The sequence below is a fragment of the Manis pentadactyla genome, chromosome 5, assembly GCF_030020395.1.
Source record: "Manis pentadactyla isolate mManPen7 chromosome 5, mManPen7.hap1, whole genome shotgun sequence".
NCBI lineage: Eukaryota > Metazoa > Chordata > Mammalia > Pholidota > Manidae > Manis > Manis pentadactyla.
This window is the reverse complement of record NC_080023.1, coordinates 45874331-45890690: the sequence shown is the minus strand read 5'-3', so window position 1 is coordinate 45890690 and position 16360 is coordinate 45874331.

Sequence of the window (16360 nt, the reverse complement as noted above, 5' to 3'; positions counted from 1 at the left end):
GTACTGTTCGCATCCTGGGGAAGGTAGCTTTGATGCGTAAGAGTTCATTTCTGTATGTCAGGCATCCCTCATCCCCAGGTACTCAATGTCAGGAGCAGCACTCCCTGTCCCATCCCTATGGCAACAGTACACTACCCCTGACGTTTCCAAACCCTCCCTCTAGAGGGCGGCAGCTTCCCAAATTAGGAAAATTGATTGAGAGTCAATTTCTAGTTTTTTATACTGCAGAGAATGAAATACCATTAATTCAACAAGTTAAAATTGTGGCCATTGTATCTACTCACCCAATTTTGGAGCTTAGGTCTTAATCTTGAGATAGAATGAAAAGAAAATATGGTAAACTTGGCACTTCTGGAGAAATACAGAACCTAAAAACTGATAACTTCTGAATATGTATTTTTTTCTTCTTACATTTACCAGTTTAATAAAGGATACAAGTTAATAGCAAGATGAAGAGATACATAGGACAAGGTCCCAAATAAAGGAGCTTCTGTTCTCAGAGCTTGGGGCTTGTCTCAGTGGCACATGAAAGCATTCTGGTTCCCCAAGCATGAAAACACTCTCTGGGACAAGGAAGCAGGAGGCAAAAGGGTCTGAACATATATTTTCAATAGCAGAACATTATCTCCCTTTTCTGCTCTCTAGGATTTTAGGCACGACTAGCAAAGATTCAGTTAAATGTTCGTAATTTATAATTTCAGTTCTCTTTTACATCTAAAATTCAATGAATTTCCTAAAGAATCCACCAAAAAAACTACTAGAACTAAATTCAGCAAAGTTGCAGGATACAAAATTAATACAGAGATTCATGTTGCATTCCTATATACTAACAACAAATTAGCAGAAGGAAATCAGAAAAACAATTTCATTTACAATTCCATCAAAAAGAATAAAATTACCTACAAATAAGCCTAACCCAGGAGGTGAAAGACCCATACTCTGAAAAGTATAAGACACTCATGAGAGAATTAAAGACACCAAAAAATGGAAATCTATCCCATGCACATGGAGAGGAAGAATTAATATTGTCAAAATGGCCATCCTGCCCAAAGCAATTTATAGATTCAGTGCAATCCCTATCAAAATACCAATGGCATTTTTCAACAAACTAGAGGAAATAATCCTAAAATTCATATGGAACCACAAAAGACCCTGAATAGCCAAAGCAATTCTGAAAGAAAGGAACAAAGCTGAGAGGATTACGCTCTCTGACTTCACGTTCTACTACAAAGCTACAGTAATCACAATTTGGTACTGGCACAAGAACAGACCCATGGATTGATGGAACAGAATAGAGAGCCCAGATACAGACCCACATATTCATGTTCAATTAACAAATGATAAGGAAGACATGAACATGCAATGGGGAAAAGACAGCCTCTTCAGCATCTGGTGTTGGAAAAACTGGACAGCAACTTCTAAGAAAATGGAACTGGATTACTGTTTAACTCCATCCACAAAAGTAAACTCGAAATGGATCAAACACCTGAAACCATAAAACTCTTAGAAGAAAACATAGGCAAAAATCTCTTGAATATAAACACGAGCAACTTTTTTCTGAACACATCTCCTCAGGGAAGGGAAACAAAAGCAAAAATGAACAAGTGGGACTACACCAAACTAAAAAGCTTCTGTACAGCAAAGGACACCATCAGCAGAACAAAAAGGCATCCTACAGTATGGCAGAATATATTTGTAAATGACTTATCCAATGAGGGGTTAACATACAAAATACGTAAAGAGCTCACACACCTCAAGACCCAAATGGCAAATGACCCATTAAAAAATGGGTGGAGGATCTGAACAGACACTCCTCCAAAGAAGAAATTTAGATGGCCAACAGGCACATGAAAAGATGCTCTACATTGCTAATCATCAGGGAAATGCAAATTAAAACCACAATAAGATAGCACCTCACACCAGTTAGGCTGGCCAACACTGAAAAGAAAAGGAACAACAAATGCTGATGAGGATAAGGAGAAAGAGGAACCCTCCTATACTGCTGGGAATTAATTTACTTCAACCATTGTGGAAAGCAATATGGAGGTTCTTCAAGAAACTAGAAATAGAAATGCCATTTGACCCAGGAATTCCACTCCTAGGAATTTACACAAAGAAAACAAGTTCCCTGATTCAAAAAGACATGGGCACCCCTGTGTTTATCACAGCACTATTTACAATAGCCAAGATATGGAAACAACCCAATTGTCTATCAGTAGATGAATGGGCTACATCAAACTAAAGATGTGATACATATACATAATAGAATATTATTCAGCCATAAGAAGAAAACAAATCCTACCATTTGCAACAAAATGGATGGAGCTAGAGGGTATTATGCTCAGTGAAATAAGCCAGGCAGAGAAAGACAAGTACCAAATTATTTCACTCATTTATGGAGTATAACAACAAAGTAAAACTGAAGAAACAAAACAGCAGCAGACTCACAGACTCCAAGAAGGGACTAGAGGTTACCAAAGGGATGGGGGAGGTGAGGGAGGGGAAAAGGGATTAAGGGGAATTATGATTAGCACACATAATGTAGAGGGGTCGGGGGAAGGCAGTATAGCACAAAGAAGACAAGTAGTGACTCTATAGCATCTTAACTACGTTGATGGAGAGTGACTTGCAATTGCAATGCAGTGTTGGGGGGTGGATTTGATAATATGGGTGAATTTAATAACCACAATGTTGCTCATGTGAAACCTTCATAAAATTGTATATCAATGATACCTCAATAAAAAACAAAAACAAGGTAGGAAAGAGCAGTCACAATACCTTGGACAAAAAGGATGCTCCATGCCTAGACAGTCGGGGACTTCTGCTAGGATGTGGTATTAATTTACTGCATACTCTGATGACCAAATGCAGCCCAGGATCACTGCTGGTCTATTTAACTGCTCCACAGTGGATTTTGCTTTAAGAACGTCTGTTACTGTATTGGTTTCTGAACTTTAGTCAGTTTGCTGATACTTTTTAATCCATTAACGTAAGTATGAAAACTCCCTTGAATCAGTAATCATTTACACCATGGCAGCATGTACGAACCTGTAAAGGAGACATTAATGGCAATGTCTCAAGACAGGCCTCTCAATTCCTCAGAACAAAGGTTGTTTTGAGTGGCTAGAAAACAATAAAGTGAATTTATACTAGATCATTTACCTGGCTTGCAGCTTTATGAGGTTCAGCATCTCACCTCCTTTGAATTCATGGCCCCTAAAAGAAGTAAAATATATGCCATCAAAGGGCTTTTTGCCTTCTGTGTGACATTAAACTCGGTTTTATTTTTTAAAGTTATACCTTCTCTTTTCTCCCTCTTTAAACAGCATTTTCTTCAAAGTTACTGAGACAGAGTGAAGTTCAGCACATTTTGTATTTTAAATCACCATAAATGGCAAGTCTTACAATCATTAGGGCTTTACTGAGTAGTTCCTTGGTCTAGATTTGTTTATGTTACTTGTCACACTCACTTCCCATGAGAGCCCAAGAGAAGTAGAGATGCAATCTTGTATTCCATATCTCTTGATCAGACATTTCTTGCAAAATGGAGATCAAGGCTAGTTTCCTGCAGAGGACTGACTTGGAGCTCCAGCTGTGCCAGCCATGGCAGAGTTTTTACTGCTCTACTGAATAGGCACCCAACACTCAAGCTGAGGTGAGCTGTTTCGTAGACAGCCTTGGATCATTTATCCTGGAGTCCCTCCCACTTGGCTCTGTCTCATGGAGCAACAGAATCATTTCCATTCTTTCTCAGACCATTCCATTTTCTCTTGGCTGCTTTCCTCCTCCCAAGGGGATTGTTTTCTCTCATCTGTCAAAGAGTAATGCTTAAACATTAAAAACAAGACTTCAGACTCATGGGAATTGAATAGATCACACCTCTGCCTGCTCTTAATGTCTCTCTGTCATGTTATCTGCCCAATTAATGCCCCGTAATGGGAAAGGAATGGTTCAAGATTCATACTTTAACATTGTACTGGAGCGACACCTCACACTTTCATGTCAAAGAACATCATTATTCTCTTCTTTAGTATAATAGTTTCATGTTCTGAATATTCCTAAATATGTCTAGAGCATCTTTAAAACATCCATGGCTTGCACCCCCAGGTTCCTTTTTTTTTAAAGTTTCCTTTCCCTACCCAAGCAATTCTTAGAATATACCTTCTGGGTAATCAACTTAGTGGAAGAATTTCTTTGGTCTTAATATTCTCACTGTTAGATGCAATAGATATGATGCTTAACTACAAATAATGGCAGTACCTCTGGCTAGTAGCTGTGGTAAATGGTAAATCTGAGGCCACACACACACACAAAGAAGAAGAAAGAAAAAAAGAAAAAGATGCACATGTGCTGGAGAACATATCAGCAGGTGATTTTGGAAGTGTAAGACCCCCAAGATCCTTTCTAACTTTTCAGTACGTCCCTGGAAAAAAGCCGGCATTCAATGCATGACGAATGAACTAGGAGAATGGAGGGATTTTTTTGTTTGTTTGATTGGTTGGTTTTTGCCTTCCCTGAAAAATAGCAACAGAGCAGACTTAAATTTGCTTACTTACATTTAAACTGGGGTTTCTTCCTTTCCTGCCTAAAGGCAGGGCTTCCCGGTAGTTGTATTTCAAACTATTTCATGGTAGATGTATTTCAAACTGTTTGCTATGATCATATGACAACCCAATATTTTTTTATTGCTTTACATTTGTCATAGTAGAAGCTAGCTCTTATACAGCATGCACAATAAGCCAGGCACTATTTTAACTGCTTAACATATGGTAATTGAGCCCTTACAACTCCATGCAGGAGGTACTATTATTACCTGCATTTACAGATGAGAAAACTAAAGCACAAGTAACTTTCCCAGGTTCACATAACTGAGTGATGGATCCGTAAGATACCCAAGCAGTCTAGCCCCAGTACCTATGTGGATTGGTTTAATTATACAGTAAAACTGACTTATTTCCCTGAAACTTTCAATGTACAGTTTTATGGATTTTTCAAATATGTATAGGTTCATTTAATGACCACCATAGTCAGGATATACAACGTTCCCATCAGCACCCAGGTTTTTAACCCCTGCACTATACTTCCTCTATATACTAGAACCTATCAGAAGTCTAAAGGCAAGAACTTCTCAACCATAGGAGAGAAACATGTTGCTTCAGAAAAGAAAGGTAACCTACTTTGAAGAACTCCAAAGGTGACGACACAACTTCCCTGAGAATTCTGTGTAACTGACACTTAATTCTCTGATCAGCTTCCTTTGAATCCTACCATCTACAACTCCACCCTGAGAATGGTTCTCAGAGCTAGGGGTGTGTGAGATGTGCCATATCCTTGCTGTTTCACTGAGCACAGCTGCCCAGACTTGAACAAGTGTCCCAGTATATCTGTGCTGTCTTACATTTCAGATAGCTTCAAATCCACTGTGCTTTCAAGGCTAGCTGAAGATCTTCTCACAGCACTAAAAGGGCTGTGCCAAGTACCACGGACAGATCACAGCATGAGTGGCAATCCTAACCCACAATTCTGATTAAGAAAATAGTAAGATATACAGGAAATTTGAAATGCAAACATCCAAAGAATGACACCACCAAACTATCATGGAAAACAACTGGGAATTTTAATCCTCACCCTACTAATGACAAAATTAGAAGAACTGATGGTTCTATTTATTCACAAATAAAATAGCTTAAAAAAACAAATTAATTTGGCCCTGAACTTGTTTAACTGGCCTTGCCTTTTCTACTTGTACAGCACTAATCCTGTGTACTGTCCTTTTTATGTTTTACTTTCACTGTAGGGAATCTTGGTTGCCCAATTAAAAGCCTCCTATTATCTCCTCTTTTTCTCAGCATTTAATATCTAGCCTAAACAGATTTATCTTTTTCCTCTTTGACTTCAAACTTTTTGGTTAAATACTCAACAGAAAGGAAAATTAGAGAAACAGGGACTACTTTCCTCTAAAATGCCAGATAAAGATGTCTTTTATTGAAACACTAAGCAAAGTATCTTTTTCACTATACGAATAAAGCTATTATGTAAAGCTAATTCTGAGAAATGTGTTGAAAATTTTCAGCATGGGCACTTGGATGAGACTGTTCAAATAAGGAAAATGGTGCTTAACAGTTCCATTTACCCACTAGCTCCCTAAATTCAGCATGGGTTAGGTCACTTTTAGGTATAGTTGCTCATTTGTTATTTGGAAATGCTTCTTTTTACTAACTAGATGGAGGGCATAATTAGGTTTGCATCCCCATACATTGCAAAGTAACAAACCACCCCAAAACTTCGTAACTTCGAACAAGCACTTACTGGCTCCCAATCTTTAGTGTTTCATCTCATCTAGGCTCAGCTCAATGACTCTTTTGCCCTATGGGAAAATGCATTTACAGACCTCACTGTGTTAGGAGTTTCAGCTGGGGTGAACATCTGGGAAACCTGTGCCTTTTTCCAAGGGTCATTCTCTCTATCTAGGGTCTCATCCTCAACCAGGCTACTTCAGGCTTGTTCACAAGGTGTTCAGAAAGAGAGTTGAGAATAGAAACTAGATGGCCTCTGGATGTAAAAGCTCAGAAGTCACAGTGTCACTACATTCAACGCAAGTTGAAATGGCAACCAATTCAAGCTGATTGGAAGGGCTGCAAAGAGTTAGTGACAGATTTTTATCCACCAGGTTTTAGCATGTTGATCACCTTGAGAAAATGTAGTATGATATCTGTTCTAATGACCTATATAAAGAGAACCCACTGTAAATCTATCAAATAAGAAATTTGATGCTAATTTAAATTTACCTCAGGAGTCACATATCATAGTAGCTATTTGAGGAAAGAAGAGAGGGAGAGGTTGTGGAATTTTTATTTTATCATACTTCTTTTAGGAATTTTTTGTCTTTAATTATGTACCAAAATTTTTTAAATTGAACTATAGTTGATATATAATATTAAATTGGTTCCTAGTATACAATGCAGTGATTCAACAGTTAAACACATTATTAAATCCTCACCCCAACTAGTGCTGTTACTATCTGTCAACATAGAAAGATGTTACAGAACCATTGCTTATATTCTCCATGCTACACTTCCAATCCCATGACCAACTTATACTATGATTGAGAATTTTCATGCCCCTTTATCCTCTTCTCCCTTCCCATCCACCCAACCACCCATCCCTGTGGTAACCATTAGTCATTTTTCAGTGTCTAAGTCTACTGTTATTTTTTTCATTTTGTTATGTTTTGTTTTTAGATTCCACAAGTGAAATCATATGTTCTTTGCCTTTCTCTGCCTGGCTTATTTCACTTAGCATAATACCATGTAAGTCCATTCACATTGTTGTAAATGGCAGGATTTCTTTCTTCCTTATGGCTGAATAATAGTCCATAGTATGTATGTGCCACATATTCTTTATCCATCTATTGATGAGCACTTTGGTTACTTCCATATCTTGGCTATTATAAATAATGCAGCGATAAACATAGGGGTGCATATATCTTACAGAATCACACATTTTGTTTTCTTTAGGTAAATTCCAAGAGGTGGAATTACTGGGTTCAATGATATTTCTATTTTAAGTTTTAGAGGAACCTCCATACTGCTTCCCATTGTAGCTGCACCAACTTATATTCCCGTTAGGTGTAGGAGGGTTCCCTTTTCTCCACACCTACACCAACACTTGTTATTTTTTATCTTTTGGACAATGGCCATTCTGACTGGTATGAGGTGATTATCTCATTGTGGTTTTGATTTGCATTTCCCTGAATATTAGTGGCGATGTGGAGCATCTTTTCATGTTCCTGTTGGCCATTGTATTTTTTCTTTGGAAAAATGTCTGTTCAAGTCCTCTGCCCATTTTTTAATTGGGGTGTGTTTGTTATGGCATATGAGTTCTTTATATATTTTGGATGTTAATCCCATATTACATAAATCATTTATGAATATACTCTCCCATACTGTAGGTTGCCTTTTTGTTTTGTTGATGGTATCCCTTGCTGTACAGAAACTTTTTAGTTTGATGTAGTCCCACTTGCTCATTTTTTATTTTGTATCCCTTGCCTGAGGAGACATATCCAGAAAAAAATGGCTGAAGCTTATGTTCAAGAGATTTATACCTCTTTTTTTTCTAAGTTTTATGGTTTCATGACTTACCTTCAGGTCTTTGATCCATTTCGAGTTTACTTTTGTGTGTGGGGTTAGACAATGATCCAGTTTCATTCTCTTACATGTAGCTGTCCAGTTTTGCCAACACCAGTTGTTGAAGAGCCTGTCGTTTCCCCATTGTATATCCATGGCTCCTTTATCATTTATTAATTTGCCATATGTTTGGATTTATATCAGGGCTCTCTATTCTGTTCTGTTGATCTATAGGTCTGTTCTTGTGCCAGTAACAAATTGTTTTGATTACCGTGGCTTTGTAGTAGAGCTTGAAGTTGGGGAGCATAATCCCCCCCCCAGCTTTATTCTCCCTTCTCAGTTCTCCTTTGGCTATTTGGGGTCTTTTGTGGTTCCATATCAATTTTAGAACCATTTGTTCTATTTCATTGAAGAATGCTGTTGGAATTTTGATAGGGATTGCATTGAATGTGTAAGTTGCTTTAGGCAGGATGGTCATTTTGACAATATTAATTCTTCCTATCCATGAGCATGGTATCTATTTCCCTTTATTGGTGTCTTCTTTAATTTCTCTCATGAGCGTCTTGTAGTTTTCAGGATATAGGTCAAACCTCCTTGGTTAGGTTTATTCCTAGGTATTTTATTCTTTTTGATGCAATTGTAAATGGAGTCATTTTCCTGATTTCTTTCTGTTAATTCTTTGTTACTATATATTAATGCAACAGGTATCTGCATTAACTTTGTATCCTACAACTCTGCTGAATTCAGTTATTAGTTCTAATAGCTTTTTGGGGGAGTCTTTAGGGTTTTCCATGTATAATATCATGTCATCTGAAAATAGTGACCTTTTAACTTCCTTACCAATTTGGATGCCTTTTATCCCTTTGTGTGGTCTGACTGCCATGGCAGGACTTCCAGTATTATGTTTAATAAAAGAGTGGTGACCCCAACAAAGATCCACGCACTGCTACAGCTGTAGATGCACTCATCCCACCAGTTCCTGGACCTGCCATGGGAATGAGGAAGGAGATATCGAAGCTGGCCTGTGCATACAGTAAAACAACAAAATTGGACTGGATCTATACTGTTGGAACTCAACCAAGAATTTGGAGAAGTGCAAATTGTAGCGCTCCAAAGTCTTACAACTACAAACTATTTATTGTTAAAAGAACATATGGCATGTGAACAGTCCCCAGGAATGGGTTGTTTTAATTTGTCTGATTTCTCTCAGACTGTTCAAGTTCATTTGGATAATATCCACCATATCATAGATAAGTTTTCACAAATGCCTAAGGTGCCTAACTGGTTTTCTTGGTTTCACTGCAGATGGCTGGTAATTACAGATATGCTTTGGTTATGTAACTATACTCCTATTATGTTAATGTGTGTGTGCAATTTAAGTAGTAGCTTAAAACCTATACATGCTGAAGTTACTCTACAAGAAGATATATCAAAGAAATAATCAATCTTCCCATGTTTTCTTCCGCCTGCTACTTCTATAGCTTTTCTTCTTCCTTCCTAATTACAACCCTTAAATAGAATTCGTGCCTCATATCAAATTTACCGAGTATCATAATTCTTCCAAGTGGTAAAGATACCTCAAGACAAATGCTGGGCATAGAAGCCACAGGGCATAAATATGCAAAGAAGTAAAAAGCTAACTTTTTCAAACAATAAGGCTTCTCTCTCACTTACCAACTTCACATTTCCCTGTATGGCCCCGGAAGATGACTGGTTAGCCAGAGACGGGTAAGATTCCTCAAGGGAGGAACAACCTAAGACAGGCACAGTCGCAGGGGGGCCATCAGGTGAGAAATTGGGGATCAACAGAGGTGAGGCTTAGAACCTCACCCCCCCTGTTCTGAGAGAAATCTTCTGCATACGTGGATGTTTTATTGCCCTGGTCTAGCTTGGATTAACACATAGTCTACAGGCACACACCTGATCATCTACATGTGCTCTCTTACAACACTAAACTATGTTTTCTACCTTTATCTTGTATCTACCTACCACTTCAGCATTTTATTAAAAATAATAATAATAAAGAGAGAAATGTGGTATCCACATATAAATCAAGTATAAAAACCAAATGAGTATTCATATTTGAACTGACTGTTTATAGTTCATAATGCATGAGCAAAACCGAAAGTTTCTGTGATGACTGCCCTTGTACTGTTCACTATGTAACTTATTCATTATGTAAGAATTTGTTCTACATGTAAAAACTTGTTTGTTATGCCTCAGAAGATTGGAGACTGACAAAAATTAGGCTTGGGGTGGAATAATGATTGTGCATTGAGCATTGACTCCCCTATACAGAATTTTATTGTCGTTAACAACCATTTGATCAATAAATATGAGAGATGCCCTCACAAAAAAAAAAAAAAAAAAAAAAAAAAAAAAAAGAGTGGTGAGAGTGGGCACCCTTATCTTGTTCCTAACCTTAGAAGAAAAGCTTTCAGCTTTTTGCCATTGAGTATGATTTTAGCTGTGGATTTTTCATATACAGACTTTATTATGTACCCTCTATACCCATTTTGAGTTCTTATCATGAATGGTTGCTGAATTTTCTCAAATGCTTTCTCAGCATCTATTGAGATGATGTTTTTTATCCTTCTTTTTGTTAATGTGCTGTGTCACATTGATAGATTTATGACTATTGTACCATCTGTGCATCCCTGGAATAAATCCCACTTGGTCATGGTGGATGATCCCTTTGATGCTTTTTAAAATTTGATTTGCTAATATTTTGTAGGGGATTTTTGCATCTGTGTTCATCAGGGATATTGGTCTGTAGTTTCTTGTTTTGTAGTTTTTGGTTTTGGTATTAGTGATTCTGGCCTCATAGAATGAGTTTGGAAGTTTTCCTTCCTCTTCTATTTTTTGGAATACTTTAAGAAGGATGGTATCAGTTCTTGTTTAAATATTTGGTAGAATTTGGCTGTGAAATCATCTGGTCCTAGGTTTTGTTTGTTGGGAGTTTTCTGATTACCAATTCAATTCTGTTACTGGTAATTGGTCTGTTCAGATTTTCTATTTCTTCATGGGCCAGTCTTGGAAGGTTGTACTTTTCTAAGAATTTGTCCATTTCTTCTAGATTGTCCAGTTTATTGGCATATAATTTTTCATAGAATTCTCTAATAATCTTTTGTATTTCTGTGGTGTCAGTTGTATTTAATCCTTTTTCATTTCTGATATTGTTTATTTATGCCCTCTTTTTTCCTTGATAAGTCTGGCTAGGAATTTGCCTATTCTCTTTATCCTCTCAAAGAACTACCTCTCAGTTGCAATGATTTTTTTATTGTTTTATTCTTATCAATTTCATTTATTTCTCCTCTAATCATTATTATATCCCCCCTTCTACTAACTTTGGGTTTCATTTGTTCTTTTTCTAGTTTCTCTAGTTGTGAGTTTAGACCATTTATTTGGGATGGTTCCTGTTTCTTGAGGTTGACCTATATAGCCATGTACTTCCCTCTTAGAACTGCTTTGGCAGCATCCCATGTATTTTGAACTGTTGTGTTTTTGTTTTCATTTGTCTCCATAACTTGCTTAATTTCTTCTTTGATTTGTTCACTGATCCATGGATTATTTAAAAGCATGTTGTTTAGTTTCCATGTCTTTGTATGGTTTTTTTTTCCATAGAATTGATTTCTAGTTTCATCACAGTAGTCTGAGAAGTTCCCTAATACAATTTCAATCTTCTTGAATTTATTGAGGCTCTTTTTGTGTCCTAGTATGTGATCTATTCTGAAGAACATTCCATGTGCACTTGAGAAAAATGTGTATCCTACTGCTTTTGGGTGGAATGTTCTTTTAAGTACATCTGGTCTAGTGGATGCTCAACATAAGAGCATAAAATAAGAGATTTCCTTACTTATTTTGTTTGGTTGATCTTTCCATTGATGTAAGTAGAGTGTTATAGTCTCCTAATATGATTGTAGTGCTATTTCTCCCTTTAGGTTTGTTAATACTTGTATTATAAATTTAGGTGCTCCTATGTTGGGTACATAGATATTTACAATTATTGTATCTTCTTGTTGGACTTATCCCTTCATCAGTATGTAATGTACTTGTCTCTTGCCTCTTGTTACTTTCTTTGAAGTCTATTTTGTCTAAGAACTGTTACTCCTGCTTTTTTCTCCCTTTTATGTGCATGAAATATTTTTTCCCATCCCTTCACTTTCAGTCTACATATGTCTTTAGGTCTGAAACAAGTCTCTTGTAGGAAGCATATAGATGGGTCTTGTTTCATTATCCATTCTGCCAACCTATGTCTTCTGATTGGTACATTCAGTTCATTTACATTTAAGGTAATTATTTATAGGTATGTATTTATTGTGACTTGATTGTTTTATGGTTGTTTTATAGCTTCTCTCTGTTCCTTTGTAATAGTCATGTTATTTGATGGTTTTCTTCAGTGTTGGGATTGGGTTCCTTTTTTAATTTTTTGTGTTTCTATTACAGGCTTTAGGTTTGTTGTTACCACAGGGTTCAAGGATAGCTTCCTGACTATATAACAGTCTATATGAAATTGCTCTGTTTCGAACACAATCTAAAACTACTTTTCTTCTTCCTCTACTTCATGTATGTCATAATCTACATCTTTTGCATAGCCCTTGACTGATTTTGGTTTAGTTCACCTTTTTTTTCATACTTGCTTAGTAAGTAATTGGTCTACTACCTTTACTGTAGGTTTATTTTCACTAATTATTTAGGTTTAAGATCCTTTCTATCTACAAAAGTCCCTTTAACATATTTTTAGGCTGGTTTAGTGGTGGTAAATTCTTTTAACTTTTGTTGATCTGGGAAGCTTTCTCTCTCCTTCAATTCTGAATGATAAACTTGCTGGTCAGAGGATTCTTGATTGTAAGGTTCTTCCCTTCCAATACATTAAATATTTCATGCAACTCCCTTCTGGCCTATTATGTTTCTGCTGAGAAATCTGATCAATTTATGGTAACTGCCTCGCTTGCTTCTAAGTTTCTCTCTTTATATTTAATCTTCACCATTTTAATTACTATATGTATTCGTGTTGTCTTTCTGGGGTTCCTTCTATTAGGGCTCTCTGTGTTTCCAGGACCTGAGTGTCTATTTCCATCCCCAGATTAGTGAAGTTTTCAGGAATTATTTCTTAGAAAAGACTTTGTATTTCTTTGTCTCTCTTCTCCCTCTGGAACCCCCTATTATGTGAATACTGTTTCGTCTGGAGTTGTTAGACAGCTCTCTTAGCATCCTATCACTTTAAGCAATTATTTTTCTGTTCTTCAGCTTATTCTTCTGCCCTCTTTTCCACTCATTCTTTCCTCTACATCCAGCAGTGTATTATTCATTCCCTCCATTGTATTTTTCATTTGTTACTGTAGTCTTCAGCTCTTAATGGCTCATTTTCAAATCATCTATCTCCTTGTTGAAGTTCTCACAGAGATCAATTCTTTATCCCAGGTCAGTGAGCATCTTTATGACTGTTACCTTTGAAATCTTTATCAAGATTGGTGACCTCTAATTCATTTAGCTCTTTCTAGCATCTTATCTTGTTTTGTTTGGAACATATTCCTCTGCCCCCTCGTTTTGTCTGGCTTTCTGTTTATTCCATTGTATTAGATCAGCAATGTCTCCTGGTCTAGAGTAATAGCTTTATGAAGACGGCATCCTGTGGTGGCCAGAAGCTCAAGATTCTTTGCTCACTGGTGCCTGGTTCTCCTTTGGAGCCCCAGTTACTGTTGGTGCAGTGTGTGGGGCCACATTTCTGCCTGTCTGGAAGCAGTGGCTGATCTGTGAGCAAAGGTTGACAGTTCACCTCAGTAGGCTCTTTGTATGTTGTGGTGCTTGTGCTGGGATTGCTGTGAGTGGGGTCACCCTCTGTCTGCCAGGCAGCAATGGTACCACTGCTGGACCTGTGTGGCAGGTGAGCAGGGGAGGAGGGCCACAGGGCTGAAGGGCTGAACTGCCAGAGGGAGATGAAGCAATTGGAGCTGGCTCCAGCAAGCACCTGACCAGAGGGCAGGCTGAGAAAGTGTTATCCACTTGCCCTTCTCCTCCAGAGAGAACTCCCTCCAGCCCCCCTCTGACACCCATTCCCCTGCTGGTAAATCTTTCAAAATGCCACCTCAGTGGGACCAATGGAGTGTGCCTGTCATCTACAAGCAGCAGAAGTCTCATCATCCAAGAGTGCTCCAACTCTCCTTGGTGTCCAGCCCCTTAAATCACCAAAGCCCGGTGTAATGTGGACTCATGTTCCCAGAGATCTCCAGGGCCAGTTGTGCAGGATTCCTGAGCACTCTTCTCCTCCCTGCTGTCTCTCTCCCTCCTGCTTGTGGGCAGAATGGGGGAAAGGCTTGGGTCTTGCTCAATCACAGCTCTGCCACTTTTCTCTATGTGGTCTCTTCTTCACCAGGTGTAGATGGTCTGTTCTGCAGTCTTCAGGTTGTGTTCAGGGTTAGTTGTGTTTGCTGTAGTTGCTTCCTTGGGTATACTTGAAAGTTTCCACCTTGCCTTCCTGTTCCACCATTTTTCCCACCCAGGAGTCCTGTGTATTACTTTCATGAATTATTGAGTTTGAAGAGTCCACTCAACTGACATTCAGAGAAAGTGATAAAATTTTCTGGTGGGACTTGGGATCCAGGGATCTACAAAGGTCCTAGGGCATATCCTCTGCAATTCCCCAGACTGTCTGGTAAAGTACATTTCCCATGTACATGAGCACAGCAAAGATCTCCACAAGGGTCCTTTTCTCTGGAGTTCACTAAGAGGCCAAGGCCCTAAATAAGTCTGTATCCTTTGCCTTCATCTGCACGGGTGTACTGACCTGGAGCTTCTTGCCAGTAAGCCATCTGCTAATCAGTCAGAACAATCTAGAATTTATGTGTGTATGTACATGTGTACTCGTGTTAACACTAAGGATGGAGGGAACACCAAAAAGACACAGGTTGAGAGAAATGTCCCTTATTAATTGCTGGTATCAGTGCTTATTACTTTCATGACTCATCAACAAGAAATGAAACATAAGACAGCACGAGGAGCTTACTTTTTTAAAGAAAGCTTAAAAAGTGAAATACAACACTGTGTCTGATAGAAGACAGAAACCCACATGGAGGACATTTGCTGCTCTCACCCCTTCCTGTTTACGATAGACAGCTTCTGATTCCCTATTGGCTCTGGGAGACTGGGAGGCATGCACTTGCTTCCAAGTGTCTCCAAGTCAAGGGATGTTCTAATAAATAGATCAAAGGGGACAAGTATCAAGGCCTACAATACAACAGGCTCACAGCGGCCAAGGACCAAGGGCATTTTCAATAAGTAGTTTTTTAAACTATGACATTATCTTTCAAAGAGCTACCTACATAAAAAATATAGTAGCTTACCTAAAAATGCCAGCTTATGCTATCTCTGAACTAGATGCCAGTAGAATTGGGCACTATTATTTTACCCGTTCACCATACAAAGGTGAACTTGTTACTACTGGTAAATTTCTTTAGTAACATGAACTGGTTAGATGTCATAACAGAGGGAAGCATGAAGTGCTTTATCGTGTTAATATAATACATTAACATTGTAAATTGAGAACATTCAGATTAGGCCTTTGACCACCACTTTAATTCCTCATTTTATCATTTCCCCATATGATATTCCTCATTTAATCAGAAAGACAGTGACACAGACTTACCACTTCTTACTTCTGTGACAATGTGCAACTACTTGTCTGTAGGAAACAAAGTGGAAATAACCTATTTCTTAGGGATGTTGAGGGGATTAATAGTTATGGTGATGTGGTTAGAACAATACTTGGTACTCATGAAAGGATTATTCCTTTTCCTGATTCCAATCTTCCTGATGCTAACACAGAACCTCAAGGACCATGTAAAATGTCCCCCACTTCCAGGTATCCCCAGGGTTTTCTCACATGGATCATGAATAAGGCCTGCCTACTTTTACATTAAATCAGCCACTTTATTCCTCTCCAAGAACAGATCCATTTAATGGAATTTCATACTTCTATGCACAGGGTACAGAGCAGCAGCATGCAGTGTGCCACTGCACTGCTGACACTGCTGACCAGTGGAATAATAGTGTTCATTAATGGTCCTATCAAAGAGGCTCTCAGTGCTTCTATACTGTCAATTCCTGTTCTTGCCTCTCTCTGGTCCCCGGGTACTGCAATCACCATAGTTAACCTCTGCTCCTGCCAACTTCAAGGCCACATGCTTGGTACTAAGCAAACTTGCTTGACTTTTTCTCAGTATCTTTAAGATAAG